At 56.1% G+C, this 18545-nt stretch overlaps 2 long non-coding RNA genes across 17 annotated transcripts in view; one reads left to right on the forward strand and one right to left on the reverse strand.

The window, feature by feature from the left end:
- LOC147341735 (uncharacterized) overlaps positions 1-6459 on the reverse strand; it is a 61343-nt gene extending 54884 nt beyond the window's left edge. For 2 of the 16 annotated variants that reach the window (XR_015157723.1, XR_015157719.1), the window contains exons 1-2: positions 1829-2700; positions 732-901 (exon numbers count right to left, since the gene is read on the reverse strand). This is a non-coding gene — a long non-coding RNA (uncharacterized LOC147341735). The other 14 variants (XR_015157728.1, XR_015157715.1, XR_015157724.1 and 11 more) reach the window with 12 other exon arrangements.
- LOC147341736 (uncharacterized) lies at positions 352-6371 on the forward strand. Its single transcript, XR_015157729.1, has 3 exons — positions 352-522; positions 680-941; positions 6246-6371. It is a non-coding gene; the product is annotated as an uncharacterized LOC147341736 (long non-coding RNA).
- Positions 6460-18545: the final 12086 nt, after the last annotated feature.

The following is an 18545-nucleotide window of genomic DNA, read 5'->3' on the forward strand; positions in this document are numbered from 1 at the left end:
TGCCAGTGTTCTGGGATCCAGACCTGGAAAGCCCTTGACCACGTGAAACCATCCCCTCCTCCCGTCCTGGTTGACTGTGGAACTTGGTCTTGCTCCTACCGCTGCTGACCTTCAGCATTCACGTGGTTGAATGAGACATGGCCCCCAAGCTCCCCATCCTCCTACCGGCGTGGTCAAGGACAGCTGGGGTGGTGCCTCCAGGAGGAGGCAGGGGCCCTGAACTCCAGGGCAGCAGTGAGTGTGAGCAATCCTTGCTTCTTCCTGTCTGGCCCCAGCCTGCCACTCCCAGGCTCCTAGGTGCCGTCTGCTGTCCTTGGCTGCAGGGCCTAATTAATTCTGGACCCGGGCGCTTTGAGATCACTGGATAAGAGGGAATTCCAGAGGGACAACTCAGCCTCATAAAACCTTAACTGGCTGTGTTTTGAATAATTGCAATGATCTCTTCGGGCTTTTGCATCTCAAAGTGTTTCTCTCCTGTGATTGGATTTAGGGCCTGCAGCAACAGCACAGGGGGATTAGAAGGTCAGTTGAAAGACCACTGGACCACACGGCCCTGTGTGAGCCAGGACTGAAATATCCCCTGGAACCTCAGTGTCCTCCCACTCGGCCAGGGGGGCACAAGATCAGAATGAATCCTCTACAGGAGCACCCAGCACAGTACCCTGTGGGTTCGTTACAGGAGGCTGTGGCCAGTCGGGCAAGGATGGCAGAATGGGGTGAGGTTCTCCCACCTGCCGCTGAGAAACTTCGTCCCCTCGAGTGGTTCAGGGGTACCACGAACATGAAGCTCCATGGCAACCTCCGGCGAACTTCCTCCTCTGGCCACACCCTGGCGGGCCCCTTCTAAGCCTTCAGCCACCTCTCTCATCTTCCCTGCTGCTTTGTCATGCTCCATTATTAACTGTAAGATGCAAGCAAGGTAACCGAGCTAGTCTCTACAGGTAAGAAACGGCCACGGATGGCAGATGGGACCCACAGCGCAGTCAGGAGCCCATGTGGCAGGCCTGGATGGGGGCCCAGCCTGCACCTGGGGCCGGCGGGCGGCGGCTTTGGGCCACCCCTGCTCCCCCATCCCCCCGCTCCTCGGGGTCCCAGAGCCCCTGGAGCCTGCGGACAAGGTTGGCGCTGAGCCGCGTCCCAGGAGAGTGCCAGGGACACGGCTCTGCCCGGAGAGAGGGCCCAGGCCCCGCGTGGGGGATGCAGGGCTGGCTGTGGCTCTCTCATAGGACTCCCTCTTCGGTTTCAAGCTCAGGGCTGAGGCCCTCCCCACCTCCATCCTGTCTCAGCTTTCCCCGAACCAGCCAAGGTGCCAGGTCTTAGACCTCCTTCTGCCTACTGGGTCTGGGTGCGGGGAGCCGGGGGAGGGGGTTCCTGGCACCGTTCTGGGGGCAGTCCCGTGGCTGGGGCACGGCCTTGGTGTCGAGTGTAGGTAAGCCCTCCCTACCCACCCTGCCCACGGAGGCAGAGAGGAGCCAGTTCCCAAAGCAAACCAAGCCCACGACAGCTCCCCAGCATCGCTGAGTTCTGCCCCCAGGTTCAGCAGGACCTCCCTCCCCTCTAGCCTCTGCCTTGTCCTGCCCCCCCCCAGAGGACACTCTGCTCAGCTGCCCTGACAGGTCTCTGCCTCCAGCCTCCGCATGAACTGTCCCCTCCGCCTGGAGCCCTTCCTGTCGCCTCCCCTCCACCCTCACCCAGGCTAAGGTCCCCTCACCCTTCAGGGCTCGGCCCCAGCCCCCCTCCTCCTGGAAGGCTTCTCTGACTCCCCAGCCGGGCTGGGTCTCTTCTCTGCCTGTCTCCTGCTGAGGCACTGCCCACCCTGTATTCTCACCGTCTGGCTGTCCAGCAGTCTCCACCCTCAGACTGGCAGCTCCAGAGGGAAAGGATCGAGTCAAGTCACTGATGGACCCGCAACGCCCTGGCCTGGAGGGGCCTCAGGACCAGCTGATGAGCCCTCGATGCGTGACGCTGGTGCGGCCCCAGGGCCCCCCGCCGAGGGACCAGCGAGTGGCTGGGTTGGGAAACGTGTGCCCCGAAGGCGCCTTGCTCTTCTTACCACTCTGTCTTCCCTCCTTCTTTGATCCACTCATCCTGGGAGGTGGGAACCACAGAGGGGAAGGCACCCATAGGGCAGGAGGCAGTCTGCCTGGTCTCCAGACTGCCTGGACCCCGGGGGAGAAGCAAGACCTCCGTGACAAGTCCCCACCTCCCATGCCTGCCCCCACTTCACCCCGTCCCTGCCCCAGCCTCCAGGGAAGATGAGCCAAGAGGCTGGAGGGAGATGCCTAGATGGTCACCAGCCACGTGGACGCACGAACTCTTAACCCCGCCCCCGAGCATCTCATTCCCTGCAAACCTGCAAACACAACGAGCCGGCAGGACCCGTGAGGCAGGCAGGTCCTGTTTTTGTGAATGGAGCCATGGCCTGTGTCCCTGCCTCTGCCAGATCCTGCCGGCCTCGCCTGACCACTCCGTAACCTCCCCAGAAACGCTGACAAAAAGGGGAACTTCAAAACCTAAGTGTGAGTCAGACAGAGGAGGAAAAGAGGGAAATTCTTCTTCAGCCTCACTAAGGCCTCATACTGAGACCTGCCCTGGGGCTGGAGCTCCAGGTCCGGCACCCACAGGAGCCCCCCAGGCTCATCATCACCCACAAGTCTCCTCGGCCTGCCCCCTGGCCCCCAGCCTCAGGGAGGAGCCAGCCCAGGCTCCAAACGGAGGACGCCTCAAATGCCCTGCAGCCACTCAGCCTTCATCTGTCCGTTCTGTGAATTGGCCGGGCGTTGTGCTGCAAACAAGACTCGCAATATCCCTGCCTTCATGGGGCTGATGGTCTGGAGGGCGTGGGGAAGCCCATGAACACGCACTGAGCAGGGTGGGAGCTGTCCCTCACTCTGGTAGAACTGAGGGAGCTCTGGGGCAGGCCTGGCAGGGGCACCTCGGGAGAGGGGACAGGACCGCAAACATCAGGGCCATGCAGTCCAGGTGGCCAGAGGGGCTGCCCAAGAGGCAGCTCGGACATCCTAGGACCTGCGATGGGAAGAAGGCAGGACCAAGAGGGTGGCTACGGAGTTCCGATGGCCTCTGAGCTTGGGTGGGGTTTCTTGCCAGGCAAGAAGCAAGGTCGCCGAGGGCCCGGGGCTTCCCGCCCTGCAGACGGTCAGCTCTGGACGGGGAGGGGGGGCAATCACAAGCTCCTCTCCCCGGCAGCGGGCAGGAAACCCCCTCCATCCTGAGGGAGGGCGGATGGAGGCATGCTGCCTGCCAGAGGTCCCCAAGCTCCTTCCTGACCTCCGACCGCCGCTTCCCCTTCCTCGCCTGCCTGCCCCAAGGAATCAGCCCTGCCGTCCCTTTAAAGGGGCCTGATTCAGAGAATTAAGAATGAAACTGACTCACGATGGATGGACGGGTGGTCACTGGGCTGGCCGGGTGCCAGGGCTGCGGCGGCAGAGGAAGCCGGGCGACCGCAGCTGCCTGTGTGCGCTCTGCTGAGAAGGGCAGAAACCACAAAACCCCATTTGAAATTCCACCATGTGGCGTGGCTTGTGTAATGAGGTTACCCCTCATAAAGGGGGCATTCAGGGCCCACGCGGGCCTGTGGAGCTGGGGACTTGCCCCCCAGGGCCAGCTGATGATGATGTCATCTTCCGTTAGGAGTCTTCCCCCACCTCCCCCAATGAAGGACTTTAAAAAAAAAAAATGCACCAGGAAACTAAAGTGAGAGCCAGAACGGAAGTCTTGGTTTTATTTATAGTTGATAACTTACGTCCGGCCTGCTCCACGGGAGGCCCGGCAGGGAGGATGAAAGTATGAGGACGGGGCTGACACAAATATGACCCAAAGCCTAGGCTGATGTGGCCCCGAGAGTCAGCCCAAAGCTCCAGGCTGAGCTCCCTAGCAGACGGAGCAAAGAGGGGAACGGGACAGCGTGACATTATGGAAAACTGGGATCTGGGAAACCGGGCTTCAGACCCCAGCTCTGCCACACAGGAGCTGTAAGATCTCAGGAGCTTCTTTCTCACCCGGAAAGGGAGAGAAGAATGAAAAGTTGGTTTGGAGGGCCAGGCCAGGCACCCAGCACTACCTGGATGCATATTAGAGGCTCTGTTGGCCTGGAGTCTACAGGTTGAAGCACAGCTTCCCAAGCTCCCACACCTCTGGGCACGGCAGACATCATTAATGGATTGTAGCACACTTTCCCCGAGCCAGATTCTGCCTCCCAAGCCCCTCGCAACGCAGTTCTCCAGGGGAGTGAAGTTGCTCAGTCGTGTCCGACTCTTTGCAATCCCATGGACTATAGCCTACCAGGCTCCTCCGTCCATGGAATTTTCCAGGCAAGAGTACGGGAGTGGGTAGCCATTCTCTTCCCGACCCAGGGACCGAACCCAGGTCTCCCGCATTGCAGGCAGAAGCTTTACCATCTGAGCCACCAGGGAGGCCACCAGCAATGTGCCAGAATCAGCCTGGGCACCAACCTGCTTGTCATCCTGCCTCTAAGCGGCTGAGGAGAGGCCCAGGAGGGCCTGAGTCATCTCGGTATTCCCAGCACCTGGCTGGTGCCTGCACCCAGTGGATGCTCAATTAAAATTTTTCTAGTAAAGGGGGAGGGGGACTTCCCTGGTGGCTCAGAGGTAAAGAATTCGCCTGCCGATGTAGGTGATTCAGGAGACCCGGGTTTGATCTCTGGGTTGGAAAGATCCCCTGGAGAAGGAAATGGCAACTCTCTCCAGTATTCCTGCCTGGAGACTCCCATGGATGGAGGAGCCTGGAGGGCCACAATCCATGGGGTGGCAGAGTCGGACACAACGGAGTGACTTAGCATGCATGCAGGGAGCATGCTGCCCTGCGCTTAAGGGGGACTGCAGTGAACAAGAGGACAGACAGGAGCGGGCCGACCATCGGCAGGCCAGGCCCGTTGCCCAGGGAGGCAGACACTGTCAGGGAAGCAAGCAGTGGGCACCACTGCTGCTCGGAATGGCCAGCAAGGCCGGCCAAGGAGGTAACCTGAAACTGAGGGCCAAAGGCAAGGAAGAGGCTGCTCCAGGTACAGGGAACGGAGTGTGCAAAGGCCCGGGTGGGGACAGGGTGTGAGCAGACACGCCGCGGGCCAGCCCTCCAGGGCACGTGGAGCGGACATCCGTGGCCATTGTTCTGAATGCCTGGGACGTCGCTGGAGGCGGTGATCACAGCATGACCCACTTGATTTACTACCTGGTTGCTCCTAAGCAGACCCTGACTCCAGGAGACATGCCGGGGCTGACTCCCTGCAGGAGCCCCCCACCCACACGTCACCTCCTCAGGCTGGTTTCTCACACCACTTCTATCAGGGTGAGGGCCAGCAACCACGCCACACCTGGGTCCCATGGGCTCCGGGTCCCTCCACATCTTTATTCACCAGCCCAGAACCTGGAAGGTAGAGAGACCTGCCCAGACCCCCGGGGCAGCCCAGCCCAGGAGCCCCTCCCACTGTCCTGGAGGAAGGGACGAGCAGCCTTCTCAGCTAAGGTTCTCAACCCGAGATCAGGGGTCTTTGGGACCCTCCTGCCCTCCGCTCGAGACAATGACCAAGCAGAAGCCACTGGGCTGTCTTGGAGGGGGCGGCGGTTGGAGGCCTCATGTCATACAATGGCCCAGCCTTGGCACTACCTCGGGCAGGCTGCCCTCTGCCCCCGCCAGGCAGCTCTCCACACTCCAGCCAAAGGGCTTTCCTTAAAACACAACAAACACCACTTTCCCCGCTCAGGCCACCAGGGCCCAGCCACCTCACTCTGGATAAAACCCAGACTCTCCACCAGGCTGAAAGGGCCACGTGATTGCCGCCAGTTGTCTGTCCTCTTGGGGTGGGGGGTCCCTGGCCAGCGGATGGCCCGACAACTGCTCCACCAAAAGATACGAGACCAAGACAGGCCCCAGTTCCCTCTGTCCAGGCAACACCCACCATCGCCCCCAGATCTCCATGAGGCGGGGCCTGAGTTGAGCTATGCCCTCCTCGCCCCCCCACCCCAGGAGCCAGGGCCCCCCGGTAAAGAGCAGCAAGGTCCAGAAAGCTTGTGGCTCAGAGGCTGGCGGAACTCTCTGATACAAGGTACCCATCATCCGACCAGGCTGTCTCTGAGATGGTGAGGTCCCTGGCCCCAGAGGTATGAAAGCTGGGACCCTCGACATGGGTATTGGGGCTGAGACAGCTGGTGGACTCACCCGGTCCAAGAGTGTTCACAGCAGCAGTGCCCTCCCTGTCTCCTACACAGGAGGAGCAGAGGGTGGGAGACAGTCGTGGGATCCAGTGAGAGAGCACCCCAGCCACCGGCAGCTAGCCCAGCCCCAGCCCCATCTCCCAAGTCACCTGCCCTCTCCCAGACTCACCTTCCTCCTTGGTAAGACAGCGGGGCGCGTGGACGGAGCCAGCCAGAAAGGGAGCAGAACCAAGACCTCAGAAGTGAGGTGGGCGGGGCAGTCGGGGTGGGCGGGGCATCGGGGTGGGCGGGGCTTCCCCCATCACCCTTCCTTCCCCTGGGGTTAAGGTCAGGGTGGAGAGACACCCACCCTGCCCTGGGTGTCAGGGCACCCCGCTTGGCTTGGGTCACCCCATGGGGGATCTACACAGCCACCTCCTTCAGGGAGGCTGGAGGAGCCCAGGGGACCAGGGGATGGTGCAGCCAGGGCGCCCCTTACTCCTTTCTTCCTTCCTTCATTCATTATTCATTGCTTTCACCATCCCCGTCCCAGGCAATAATAATAGGCCCACAGATACAGAACATTCTGCAGCTCCTCCATACCCAGTGCCCCCTCTCCCACCCCAGGTCGCTTTCATGCCCACCAGCACCACCTACTGGAGGTCCAGGGCAGGCCCTCAGTGATGTCCTGATGTGTCCCCACTTTAGAGAACGGGGAGCTGAGGCCAAAGAGGCCTGTCTGAGACCATCCAGCAAGAGGCAGAGGTGGTGTGAGACCTCTGGGGTCCTGCCAAGCAGCCCCTCTCCAAAGAGCCGCTTCTGAGGAGCAGATGGAAAGAGGTGGGTGCCAGGAGATGCCTCATCCCACTGCTGTCTGCTGTCAACATCCCAGCAACCCTAGATACTTCCAGCACCCCCATGCTGACCCCAGACTCAGTCCGACCAGAGCCTAGTGTTGGCTAACAAAATGTATTCCCTTGAGCAAGTGGCTGCTTCTGTGACCACCCCACCACCTGCTGGGCCCTGCTGGGAGGTGATGAGTACTATAGAATTGTGACTGGTCTTGGCTGAATTCTCTCCCTCTGGGTGCAAGTCCACCTGTTAAACCAATGATGAGATGATATGGTGATGCTGTGGTGATGATGATGGTGGTGATGGTGATAGTGATGGTAATGATAACACTGACGCTGACCGTGATGATGGTGATGATGATGGAGATGGCGATGAAGACAGTGGCGATACTGGGGATGCTGGTGATAGTGACGGACATGACAACGTTGATGGTGATAATGATGATGGAGATAATGATGATGGAGATGGCGATGAAGACAGTGATCATATTGGTGGTGGCATCAGTGGTGACAGGATGACAGTAACGATGATGACAGTGATGGCGGTGAGGGTGGGATGAAGACGATAAGGGAGAGGATAATTTTACGGAACACTCACTACCTGCCAATTGCATTCCCACACCAATTCATTTAATCCTCGTGACAACATTTTGAGCGCAGTCCCCTACTTATCTCCATTTTACAAGAGGAAGATGAGGCTGATTTCGGGGCGGTTCAGTCACATAGCTAGTTAGCAGTCGAGGTGAGAGGCTCACACAGGCGGTTGTAGCAGAGTCTGCTCACTGAGCACTCCCCACCCTGCCTTTGTCGTGAAACAGCTTGCTAGGTGTGCCCCTCCTATGATACTCATTGTTTGCCTCCAAAGGAAAACACCGTCCCCATCGATACCCTTCAGGCCGCTCTTTCCCGGTAAGACCCAAGGAGGAAGCTGAGGTCGCTGATGGGGGCACACAGGGTCATGGGTGCCCTGTAAGGCACTGCCAACACCACTGCATTGCTGGAGGCACATGACCACCTCACCTGCCACCACTCCCCACCCAAGGTTCCTGCTCTAACCCTAACCCTAACCCATTGGTCAGGCATGGCCCTGACATTCTTCCCCTCATAGCAACTGGCCAGCTGCAACCTCCAGCCAGGACAGGCACCGGTCAGCACACGGCATGTCTCTCAAGGACCCCCATCTGGTAATCAGGCCCTTTCCTGGCCACACTTGCCTGGAACAATGCCTAAAGTGTACTTGGATGCGTTGAGCCTGAAAACATGCTTTATATCCATCCCATCCTGCTTGAAATGAAATGGAAAGCTGGGTTGTTTTTAAAAACCGTGATACAGCAGCCGTGTTCATTACACGGTCCACCAAAACCCTCGTCTGCTTGACTCATTCGGCTGTCTTGCTGTCCCACCAGTGGCTCTCATTCCATTTTACAGATGAGCAAACTGAAGCCTGGAACAGTTAAGTTGCTTCCTTGAGGCTCTCAATCATTGGGAAAAAGTGAAAGTGCTAGTCACTCAGTCATGTCTCTTTGCAACCCCGTGACTGTAGCCCACCAGGCTCCTCAGTCCATGGAATCAAACCTGTGTCTACTGAATTGTAGGCAGATTCTTTACCATCTGAGCCACAGTGGAAGCCAAATCACTGGGGAGGGAGCTGTGATTCGAGCCCACCCAGCCCACCAGTCCACCTGCTGCTGCCATGGGTGGGGAGCCCATCCAGCCCAGCACCTGCTGCCTCCATGGAAACGAGCCCCTGGGACCAAGGTGGTCACATGCTGAGTGTGTTGCTTCATTGTGGTGGGCAGAATTCTAAGGTGGTCCCCATGATCCCACCAACCCGGTGCATGACCCTCTACTCCCTGCTGCTGTGAATATGATGGGTTCCATTCCTGTGACAAGTGGTGTTACAACACACAACCTGTTCACTCTAAGAAAGGGATATCAATTAGGTAGGGGGGCTGACCTCACTATGGGAGCCCTTTGGAAGCAAGGGGTTTTCTTCAGCAAAGAAATGGGGACATCAGTCCCACAGCCTCAAGGAATTGAGTCTGGTGAATTCAATTCAATCTGAATGATGCAGAAGTGGATTCTTCCCAGAGCCTCCAGGAGGAATGCAGCCTGGCTGATAGTATGCTGATATTAACAATAATTGAGCAGACTCTGGGAGATAGGGAAGGACTAGGAAGCCTGGCATGCTGCAGTCCATAGGGCCACAAACAGTTGGATATGACTGAGTGACTGAACAACAACAACAATAGTTGTTTTATGATTTCCATGCAGATGGAAGAGGTGCCCAGCTAAGTTCTGGGGCAGGAGAACAGACTTTGGCATCTCTGCCTCCCTGGTTAGAGTCCTAGGTGAGAATCTCACACCCAAGGAGCGACAAAGAGGCCAGTTTGTGCCTCCCCGCCTCCAGTTCCTGGGGCAGACAGGAACCCTGCCATCCACTAGAAAAGCCCACATACTCATGCCCTCAAGAACCTTTCAGAGGAGTTTAAAAAAAAAAAGTATTTATCAAACACCCTGATGGCTCAGATGGTAAAGAATCTTCCTGCAATGTGGTTCCATCCATGGGTTGGGAAGAATCCTTGGAGGAGGGTATGGCAACCCACTCCAGTATTCTTGCCTGGAGAATCGCATGGACAGAGGAGCCTGGTGGGCTACAGTCCATAGGGGTCACAAAGAGTCGGACATGACTGAGCAGCTAAGCATGGCATAACATTTATCAAACAGGGCTTCTCTGGTGGTTCAGTGGTAAGGAATCCTCCCACAATGCAGGATACCTGGGTTCGATCTTTGGCTCAGGAAAATCCCCTGGAGAAAGGACTAGCAACCCACTCCAGTATTTTTGCCTGGAGAATCCCATGGACAGAGGAGCCTGGAGGGCTACAGTCTATGGGGTTGCAAAGAGTCAGACACGACTGAGCATCTAACACACATACATACACACACATTTATCAAGCAATGATAAAAAGTACATCTTAAAAACCTACAAGGGCCTTTATTCTGTGTCCACGGACTCTGAATGAACTGGACACAGGTCCTCTGCTGGTACCATTAGGACCAAAATAAACCCAGTCGCTGCTTCCATGAGCCCTGGCAGAGGCAGACTCGGGAATGACAGCTGACACAAGCCACCAAGGAGAGAGGCAACTGTCCTGTGCCACTCGGAGGGCACCCGCCTGCACCACACCCCGGGCTGGGCTGAGTTCTGGGCCCTGGAATCGAGCAGAGGACAGAGACCCAGCGCATAGGCTGTTTATCATGTGGTGTGATCCGTGGGGAGGCTGTGGAGCTTGAAGATGGTGGGCTGAAACGGTCAGGAAGCTTTATCTGAGCCTCATGGAGCCAGAAGAGGCTTTCCGGGCAGACCAGGTGAGGAAAAGCATAGTGGGCAGAAGGAACAGCCTGGGCAAAGGTACAGAGGCTTGTTGGGGAACCATGTGCTGCTGGGCACAAGGTGGGCTGTCGGCTCTGGGAAGGAGCCCTGGGCCCCACTTCTGGAAGGGAATTCCTTTGCTGCTATTCCTTCCAAGACTGACTCAGATGATTAATTAACCAAATGCACCACTTTCCCATTAAGTTTTACAGACTGAGCCAGCCACCAAATAGGGCCCAAGGGAGACCCCCGAGGGTGAGAGCAGAGGCCAAGAATCTGGTGATGCTGAGCTCAGCAGGTAGAGGTTTAGCCCTCACCTGGTGTCTGAGGCCATCGGGTGACCCGGGGCAATGGGTGAGGCCAATGTGGGTTTTTAATCTCAGGACGTGTCACAAGGTACTCCAGGCCCTTGAGATAAAGTTCAATGGCTTTGTTCAGGAACATTCACGATTTTTCCTCAAAAGCTACTTCAATTTAGATCTTAGAGCAGGGCCAGCACTTGCTAAGCACGCATGCTATCCCTTTCCATAATCCGTGGTAGAATTCTCAACCCAGTTACTCAAGCAACTGATCCTTCAGGGTATTTGGGGTTTGAGCCATTGTGTCCACTGAGATGGACACTAGCTTTGTCATGAAGCCCACTAGGGTCTGAGTCTCCATGCTCTGGCCAGTTTTGGCCAAGACAATTGGAAGATTATAGAAACCAGTATAACAGGAGTCACTGCAGATGGTGACTGCAGCCATGAAATTAGAAGATACTTGCTCCTTGGAAGAAAAGCTATGTCAAACCTAGACAGTATATTAAAAAGCAGAGACATCACTTTTTAACAAAGATCTGTGTAGTCAAGGCTGTGGTCTTTCCAGTACTCATGTACAGATGTGAGAACTGGACCATGAAAAAGGCTGAGCATCAAAGAACTGATGGTTTTGAACAGCAAGGAGATCAAACCAGTCAATCCTAAAGAAAATCAACTCTGAATATTCATTGGAAGGACTGATGCTGTAACTGAAGCTCCAATACTTTGGCCACCTGATGCGAAGAGCTGACTCATTAGAAAAGATCCTGATGCTGGGAAAGGTTGAAGGCAAAAGAAGAGCGCAACAGAGGATGAGATGGTTGGATGGCATCACTGACTCAAGAGACATGAATTTGAGCAAAGTCCAGAAGATAATGGAGGACAGGGAGGCCTGGTGAGCTGCAGTCCATGGGGTTACAAAGAGTCAGACATGACTTAGCCACGGAACAACAGCAACAGCATAATGCGAGAATGAGACAGCCCTCTTTCTCCCCGCCCCCTCCTCTCTCTCACGCACAGAGGAATGTAGGTAGAGCAAGGCCACTGGCATCACAAATCACGTGAAGCAGAGTGAAATGCAAGCCACATGGCGGAAGGCACCCGTCAGGCCCGCCTCAGGCTCTGTCCCAGCATCTAGGACAGTACACAGAAGGCACTCAATTAATGCCTCTTGAGTGAAGGAACCCCTGTGCCTCCAAGCTGTCTTCAGACCAGCCCTGGCTTCCCCAGCACGGTCTCCTGGCTGCGTCAGCGTCTCAGCCCCCTTGTCCCAGCGCCCTGATGGTCATCTCTTCCCCCAGGAAGTGGTGTTGACGGAGGGCCAGCCTTCTCATTAAACGGTTGATGAATTAGGGTGTAGAGCAGTCTTCCCGGGGCCTTTAAATTACCATTGAGATGAAGTTCTAGATAAATGCCGAGTGAGTGATGGGGGTGGAAAAACCGGGCTTTCCGAGGGGTCTCCGCCTCCCCCGGCCACATCCCTGCTCCTTCCTCAGGGAAATTAATTAGTATCAAGAGAGGATTTTCGGAAATGTCTGTGTTTTAAAGGCCCCTGTTCAATGTTCCCTTTAATTAGAATGGGTTTCACTTGACGTTCCCGCTGACCCGCAGAGGGAGGGCGGCCCCGCCCGAGTGAGTGCCCATTGACCCTGGAATTCCTGAGTCTCAGTTATGCCCTGTTCGTGGGCCGGCTTATCCGAGTTCAAAAGAATGGCTTTTTCTGCAGCAGAACAACAGCCAGAGTTCAGAGTCACTCCCCTCGGTTCGGGCACCTCTGTGGGAACCTGGATCCAGGACATTCCTCGGGAAAGAAGAATGCACACGCGGAGGACAGCTGGGTCCCCGCCAAGGCCAGTCACCCAACAGGCTCGGCCGGCAGAGCCAGAGCCCTGGGGAGGAGGGACTCGGCAGGGCCCATGAACGGAGGCGTGGGCAGGGTGCTATGCACCTGCCTCGGGGTATCAGGCCAGGAGGGGGGTCCTCTGAGCTCGCGACTCCAGCAAGGTGGGATGTGACAGGAAAGGCCAAGTGCAGGGAGCCCAGGGGAGGTGATGAACCCTCCCGGCCGCTGCAGGGCACAAGCTGCCCAGGGCAGTTCTGTCTGGCCGTGCGAGGCTGGGCTACCATCACACTAAACCTCAGATCTGTTCGGTATTCCCGTCGTGGTCCAGCGAGGGTCTTTGTGATGGGTCTCCAGCAGGGGTGAATGATGGGAGGGCTTGGGTGAGGGGCTGGGTACGGGCTATGCGGGCTGGAGGAGCTGAGGCAAAGGTTCTGGTCTTGAGCCCTGGGTAGACAAGGGGTGGGCTTGCCTAGAAGGAAAGGTAAGGACAGGAGCAGGGAGCAGGGGGCCAGAGCGTTGGGGACATGCCAGTGTGCGGTGCCCCAAGCCACCCCAGTGGGGATGCTGGTAGAGGCCCGGATGCACAGAGCTCAGGGCAGGGGGCTGACCCAAGCTTGGAAGAGGCACATTTGAAAAGCCCCCTTATTCTGGAAAGACAACTTGGCCAATTCACCACATCTATGTGGTGGGAGTGGGAGAAAAGGGATCAACAAGCCATTTTATGGGGCAGGAGGAGAGCCTCCCCATTTTACAGACAAAGTCACCAAGGCTCAGAGAGGAGAACGCAGCCAGGAGGCTACGGAGCCTCAGTGGGTTCCATCCACATGCCTGTCCCCTGCAATGGTGGTAACCGTTAATAGCCCTGTTTTACAGGTGGAGAAACTGAGGCTCAGAGCAGTTCAGTTAGGTCCCCAGGGTTACCTAAGAAGCCAGCAGCTGACCTGAGATTTAATTCAGGCCACCCGAGGTCTTAGCTCATGTTGTCACTACACGAAGCCTGCTCTCCTGATCCTTTGCCCTCTGATCCAGGTTCAGCTGGAGTTCCAGAGCCTTTAGCCCCCCTCACCCCAGAGAAGTTATCAGCCTGTATGTGAAATTGCACCTCACTCAAAGCAAATTTGGGTCTAATTCCTCCCCTGCTATCGTTTTCAGCGGCATTCCTGGGCATAAGACATCTCCACTCGGCCCTGGGGTCTTATTGATGGAATTATCGAGTCTGGAATGTGGGACCTACCAGCTTTATCTCAGAAGACAGGTGGTAATTAAGTATCCTGTGCTGCCATATTGAAACTACAGACTGGCCACCAAGCCCAGCCCCCTGCTGCGTGGCCATCTGGCCAGGCCAGGGTCAGGCAAAGGAGCATCACCATTTCTGACCTCGAGGGTAGAATCAGGAAGCTTCTACATTGCCCGCATACCCAACAGTACAGTCATCACCTTCGACCCCAGCTGCCGCCTGAGTCACCATCGCCATTCCACAGAGGAGGAAACAGAGGCTCAAAGAGGGCAAGCCGCCCGCAGAGGCCACCCCACCAGCAAGTGGCAGACGTGTGGGCCTCAGTCATTTCTTCCATAAATACATCTTGAGTCAGGCTGGTTCAGGGCCAAGTTCCAAGATACGGGCTGGGAACAAGCAGATAAGTAAGACTTCATGCCTGACCCCGACGGTCTCATGGTTAGGGGGAAAGGGAACACGAATGGAGAAAGCCTTCACTGTGGAGTATTACTCAGCCTCCAAGAGGAAGGGCGCATTCTGACATATTCTCCAGCGTGGCTGGACTCAGAGGGCACCGTGTGCCATGAAGCCTGCATCCACTTACGTGTGGCCCCTCGAGGAGTCAGGGTCCCAGAGGCAGAGAGTAGGATGGTAGTGCCGGGGGCTGGAGGAGGGGGATGAGGACTTGCTGTTTAATGGGGACAGAGTGTCGTTTAGAAAGAGGAAAAAATTCCGAAGTCTGGCCGCTCAATAGCGTGAACATACTTAAACACTACTGAACTGGATGCAAAAGTGATTAACAGGTGAAATTTTCCTTACTTTTATTTCATCACCATTACAATTTTTAATTACAAGAAAACATTTCAGGGACCTCCCTGGTGGTCCACGGGCGAAGACTCTGCACACCAAAGCAAGGGGCCTGGGTTAGATTCCTGGTCGGGGAACTAGATCCCACACACCACAACCACGGGCGAAGACTCTGCACACCAAAGCAAGGGGCCTGGGTTAGGTTCCTGGTCGGGGAACTAGATCCCACACGCCGCAACCACGGGCGAAGACTCTGCACACCAAAGCAAGGGGCCTGGGTTAGGTTCCTGGTCGGGGAACTAGATCCCACACGCCGCAACTAAGAGTTCACACACCTCAGCAAAGATCAAAGGTCCCGCGTGCCACAACTAAGAGCCAGCCTAGCCAAGTAAATGAACAATTTTAAAGATTAAAAAAATTAAAGCAAACATGTATTCATCCATTGGGTCTGCAGCAGTGAGTACAGCAGAGTCTACTTCAGTTCTCGGCCAGGCACTGGGCCAGGTGATCGTGTGTGTGTGTGTGTGTGAGAGTGTGTGTGAGTGTGTGTGAGTGTGTGAGTGAATGTGTGTGTGTGTGAGTGTGTGTGTGTGTGTGTGAGTGAGTATGTGTGTGAGAGTGTGTGTAAGTGTCTGTGTGTAAGTGTGTGTGTGTGTGTGTGTGAGTGTGTGTGTGTGTGTGAGTGTGTGTCTGAGTGTGTGTGTGTGTGTGAGTGTGTGTGTGACTGTGTGTGTGTGACTATGTGAGTGTGTCTGAGTGTGTGAGTGTGTGAGTGTGTGTGTGTGAGTGTGTGTGACTGTGTGTGTGAGTGAGTGTGTGAGTGTGTCTGAGTGTGTGAGTGTGTGTGTGTGACTGTGTGTGTGAGTGTGTGAGTGTGTGTGTGAGAGTGTGTGTGAGTGTGAGTGTGTGTGTGTGTGAGAGTGTGTGTGTGAGTGTGAGTGAGTGTGTGAGTGTGTGTGTGTGTGTGTATGTGAGTGTGTGAGTGTGTGTGTATGTGAGTGTGTGTGTGGCGGGGCATAAGAGGGATATAAGAAGGTGGTGCTGACACCCTGGGCAGGGAGGGCAGAGCCCCTCACAGGCAACAGTCACGGCATCTCCATGGCCCCTGGGGATGCTGGGCACAGTGCAGGCTGCATCCCATTCGGTTCTCAGCACGGTCCTCTAAGGGGGTTACGGGTAAGCTTGTCTTGTAAAGGAGGGAACCAGGCGACTCAGTTCATAAGGAGAAGCACACAGTTCAAAGCTCATGTTTTAATTATCTCTTGCTGGGTAACAAATTATCCCAAAACGAGGTGGCTGGAAACACCAAATTGTTATTACCTCCCACCATTTCTATGGGTCAAGGACCTAGGAGTCGCTAGACTGGGTGGTTCTGGGTTAGAATCTCTTGGGAGACTGGTGGCAAGGTAGCAGCCAGGGCTGCAGTTATCGAAGGTTTGAGAGAGGCTGGAGGATTCGCCTCCAGGACGGTCTCTTTACCTGGCTGTGGGCAGGAGGCCTCAGGACCTTGCCTCCTGGCCTCTCCACGGGGATGCTTGAGTGTCCTCGCAACAAAATGCGGGGCTTACCCCAGAGTGAGCAGTTGAAGAGAACAAGACAGAAGCCATAATGCCTTTCATGACTTGGCCTTGGGGATCGTGTTCCAGGTTCCTACCGCATCCTACTGGTTACCAGGTGAGCCCCATTCAAGGTGGGGAGGGGATACACAGGGGTGAATACCAACGGGCCAGCATTGTCAGAGGCCATCTCGAACTGGCTGCCACCCCAGGCCTGTCTGACTCTCCCACCAGGCACCTGAGTTCTCCTGGAAAGCCAGCAGCCAGTGGTACAGTGGCGTCTGGTGTCACAGGCAATTGGGAGTGGGGTGCCCTGGAGGAGGGGGGCGTGCCAGCTGGGGGCACTGCACCGATCCAGAGGGACCCAAACCACAGCGGCATCTGGGAGCTGTCTCAGCTGAAGGGAGACGCTCACACCTGGCTGTCATCACACTGGGGGAAACACAGAGGATGATCAGGCCCAGGAGGCACTGTTCTCAAACACACGGCCTGCTGGGCAATGGCAAGTGGACTCAGGGAGCGAATGACCAGGAGAAAGGCAGCCCCTCCAGCCGTGGCCCTCGGAGCTGGATGTGAGAGCTGTGCGACCCTGAGTAAGTCTCCCAGATCCACTCTGACCCTCAGTCTCCTCCTCTAAAATGGGATAATTAGCCGTTTCTCCCAAGCAAGAGAGAGAATAAAGCCCCACAGGCCCAGGAGTCTGGCACCTACCGGAGCCTCAGGGTCGGCCTCACACAGACCAGACACAGCAGCAGGCCCGCAGCTGACAGGGACAGACACACAAGGGCCCCCTTCCCCCCGTTCAGCCAGTGAGCCAGGACCCTTCCACCCCCAAATCCAGATTAGCCAGAGCAGTGGCTCCCTCTGGGGTGTTCTGGGGAGAAAGGGCCAGCACGGCTGGTGGTTATTGGAATGTCCCATTGATGAGAAACGAGCTGGACAAATATCTCACACCTCCTTTGTCACATTCCAGTGAGAAAATAACATGGGCCGTGGAACGCTCCTTCCCAGGACCGCGGACAAAGAGCACGGACATTCCTTTATCTCCGCTGGAAGTTTTGTTTTCCTTTTATCAAAGAGGTGTTATCAGTGCTGCTTAAATATCAATAAAGAAGAAATGTGCCATAGAAAACAAGGCATGGCCAGCTAGGAAAAAGGAAGGCCTGGGCGAAGGAGAAACTGCAGAAAGGGATGGTTTTCATTAACCGGGCATTCGGGAATCACAGCAACCTCTCCTTAATCAGGTGCAATTGGACAGTCCAGCCTCTGTCAGGGACAGTTAATTATGGCAATAACACAGATTACTTACTCTGGGCATTTTGCTGTTACATCTCTCAGCAACAACGTGCTGGCGTGACTCTTCACACCATGCAAGTTACCATGTCCAGCATTGCGCAGACCCAAAGCCCAAGCTTCCCCAGCCCCACTCCATTTGACCTCCCAGAAGAAGAAGGGCAGGTGTGGCTGGCAGGGAAGCTGCCAGTGACTGAAAGTGTCTGAAAGTTGGTTCGATTTGAACCCACCTGGTTTTGACCACATCACCCAGAATTTATGCCGGCCAGCCTTGCTCTGAGCTGACAGCTTCAGGCCTGGCTCGGGGGATTCGCAGGAGGGCGTGGATGTGCAGGGTGGACAGAGTGACAACTCAGTGGGTGGGTGAAGGCTGCACGGGCAGATGGACAGTCAGTGGAGGATGCTGGCGGGTGAACGGCTGGACCAGTGGAGGGATGACAGGACGGAAACCTGCGTGCGTGGCTGGCTGGTGGGTGACCTGATGGGGTGGCTGCTCACACTGGGCAGGTGATGGAAAGTGTGGATCAGGAAGGAGGATGGGTGGATGGGCAGGTCCAGATGTGGGTGGGCAGGACGGACCCCTGACTGCTGACCTGACTCCCCACTCCTTGGACAGCAAGGAGATCAAACCAGTCCATCCTAGAGGAAATCAACCCTGAATATTCATTGGAAGGACTGACACTGAACTTGAAGCTCTACTCTGGCCACCTGATGCAACAAACTGACTCATTGGAAAAGACCCTGATTCTGGGAAAGATTGAGAGCAGGCGGAGAAGGGGGCGACAGAGGGTGAGATAGTTGGATGGCATCACTGATTCAATGGACATGAGTTTGAGCAAGCTCTGGAAGATAGTGAAAGATGGGGAAGCCTGGCATGCGGCAGTCCAAGGGGTCACAAAGAGCTGGACACAACAGAGCGACTGAACAGCAACAACGTTAATTTAGTAGGATTCCTGTAAGGACTCAGGGGGATGGCATTTGCAAACGGCACAGGACAGCTGGCCCCGCCCCCACAGCTGGCCCCGCCCCCAGGCCGGCAGGCCCCAGGCTCACCTGTGGGTGGCTGAGGCCCCGCCCTCCTCCTGGCCTCCCCCCGCACCCCCACCCCTCAGGTGATTGCAGAGGCTCCAAGGCGCCAGC

This window comes from Bos grunniens, chromosome 29, assembly GCF_055505025.1.
Source record: "Bos grunniens cultivar Pamir isolate PY7600 chromosome 29, Bosgru_T2T1.0, whole genome shotgun sequence".
Lineage (NCBI taxonomy): Eukaryota > Metazoa > Chordata > Mammalia > Artiodactyla > Bovidae > Bos > Bos grunniens.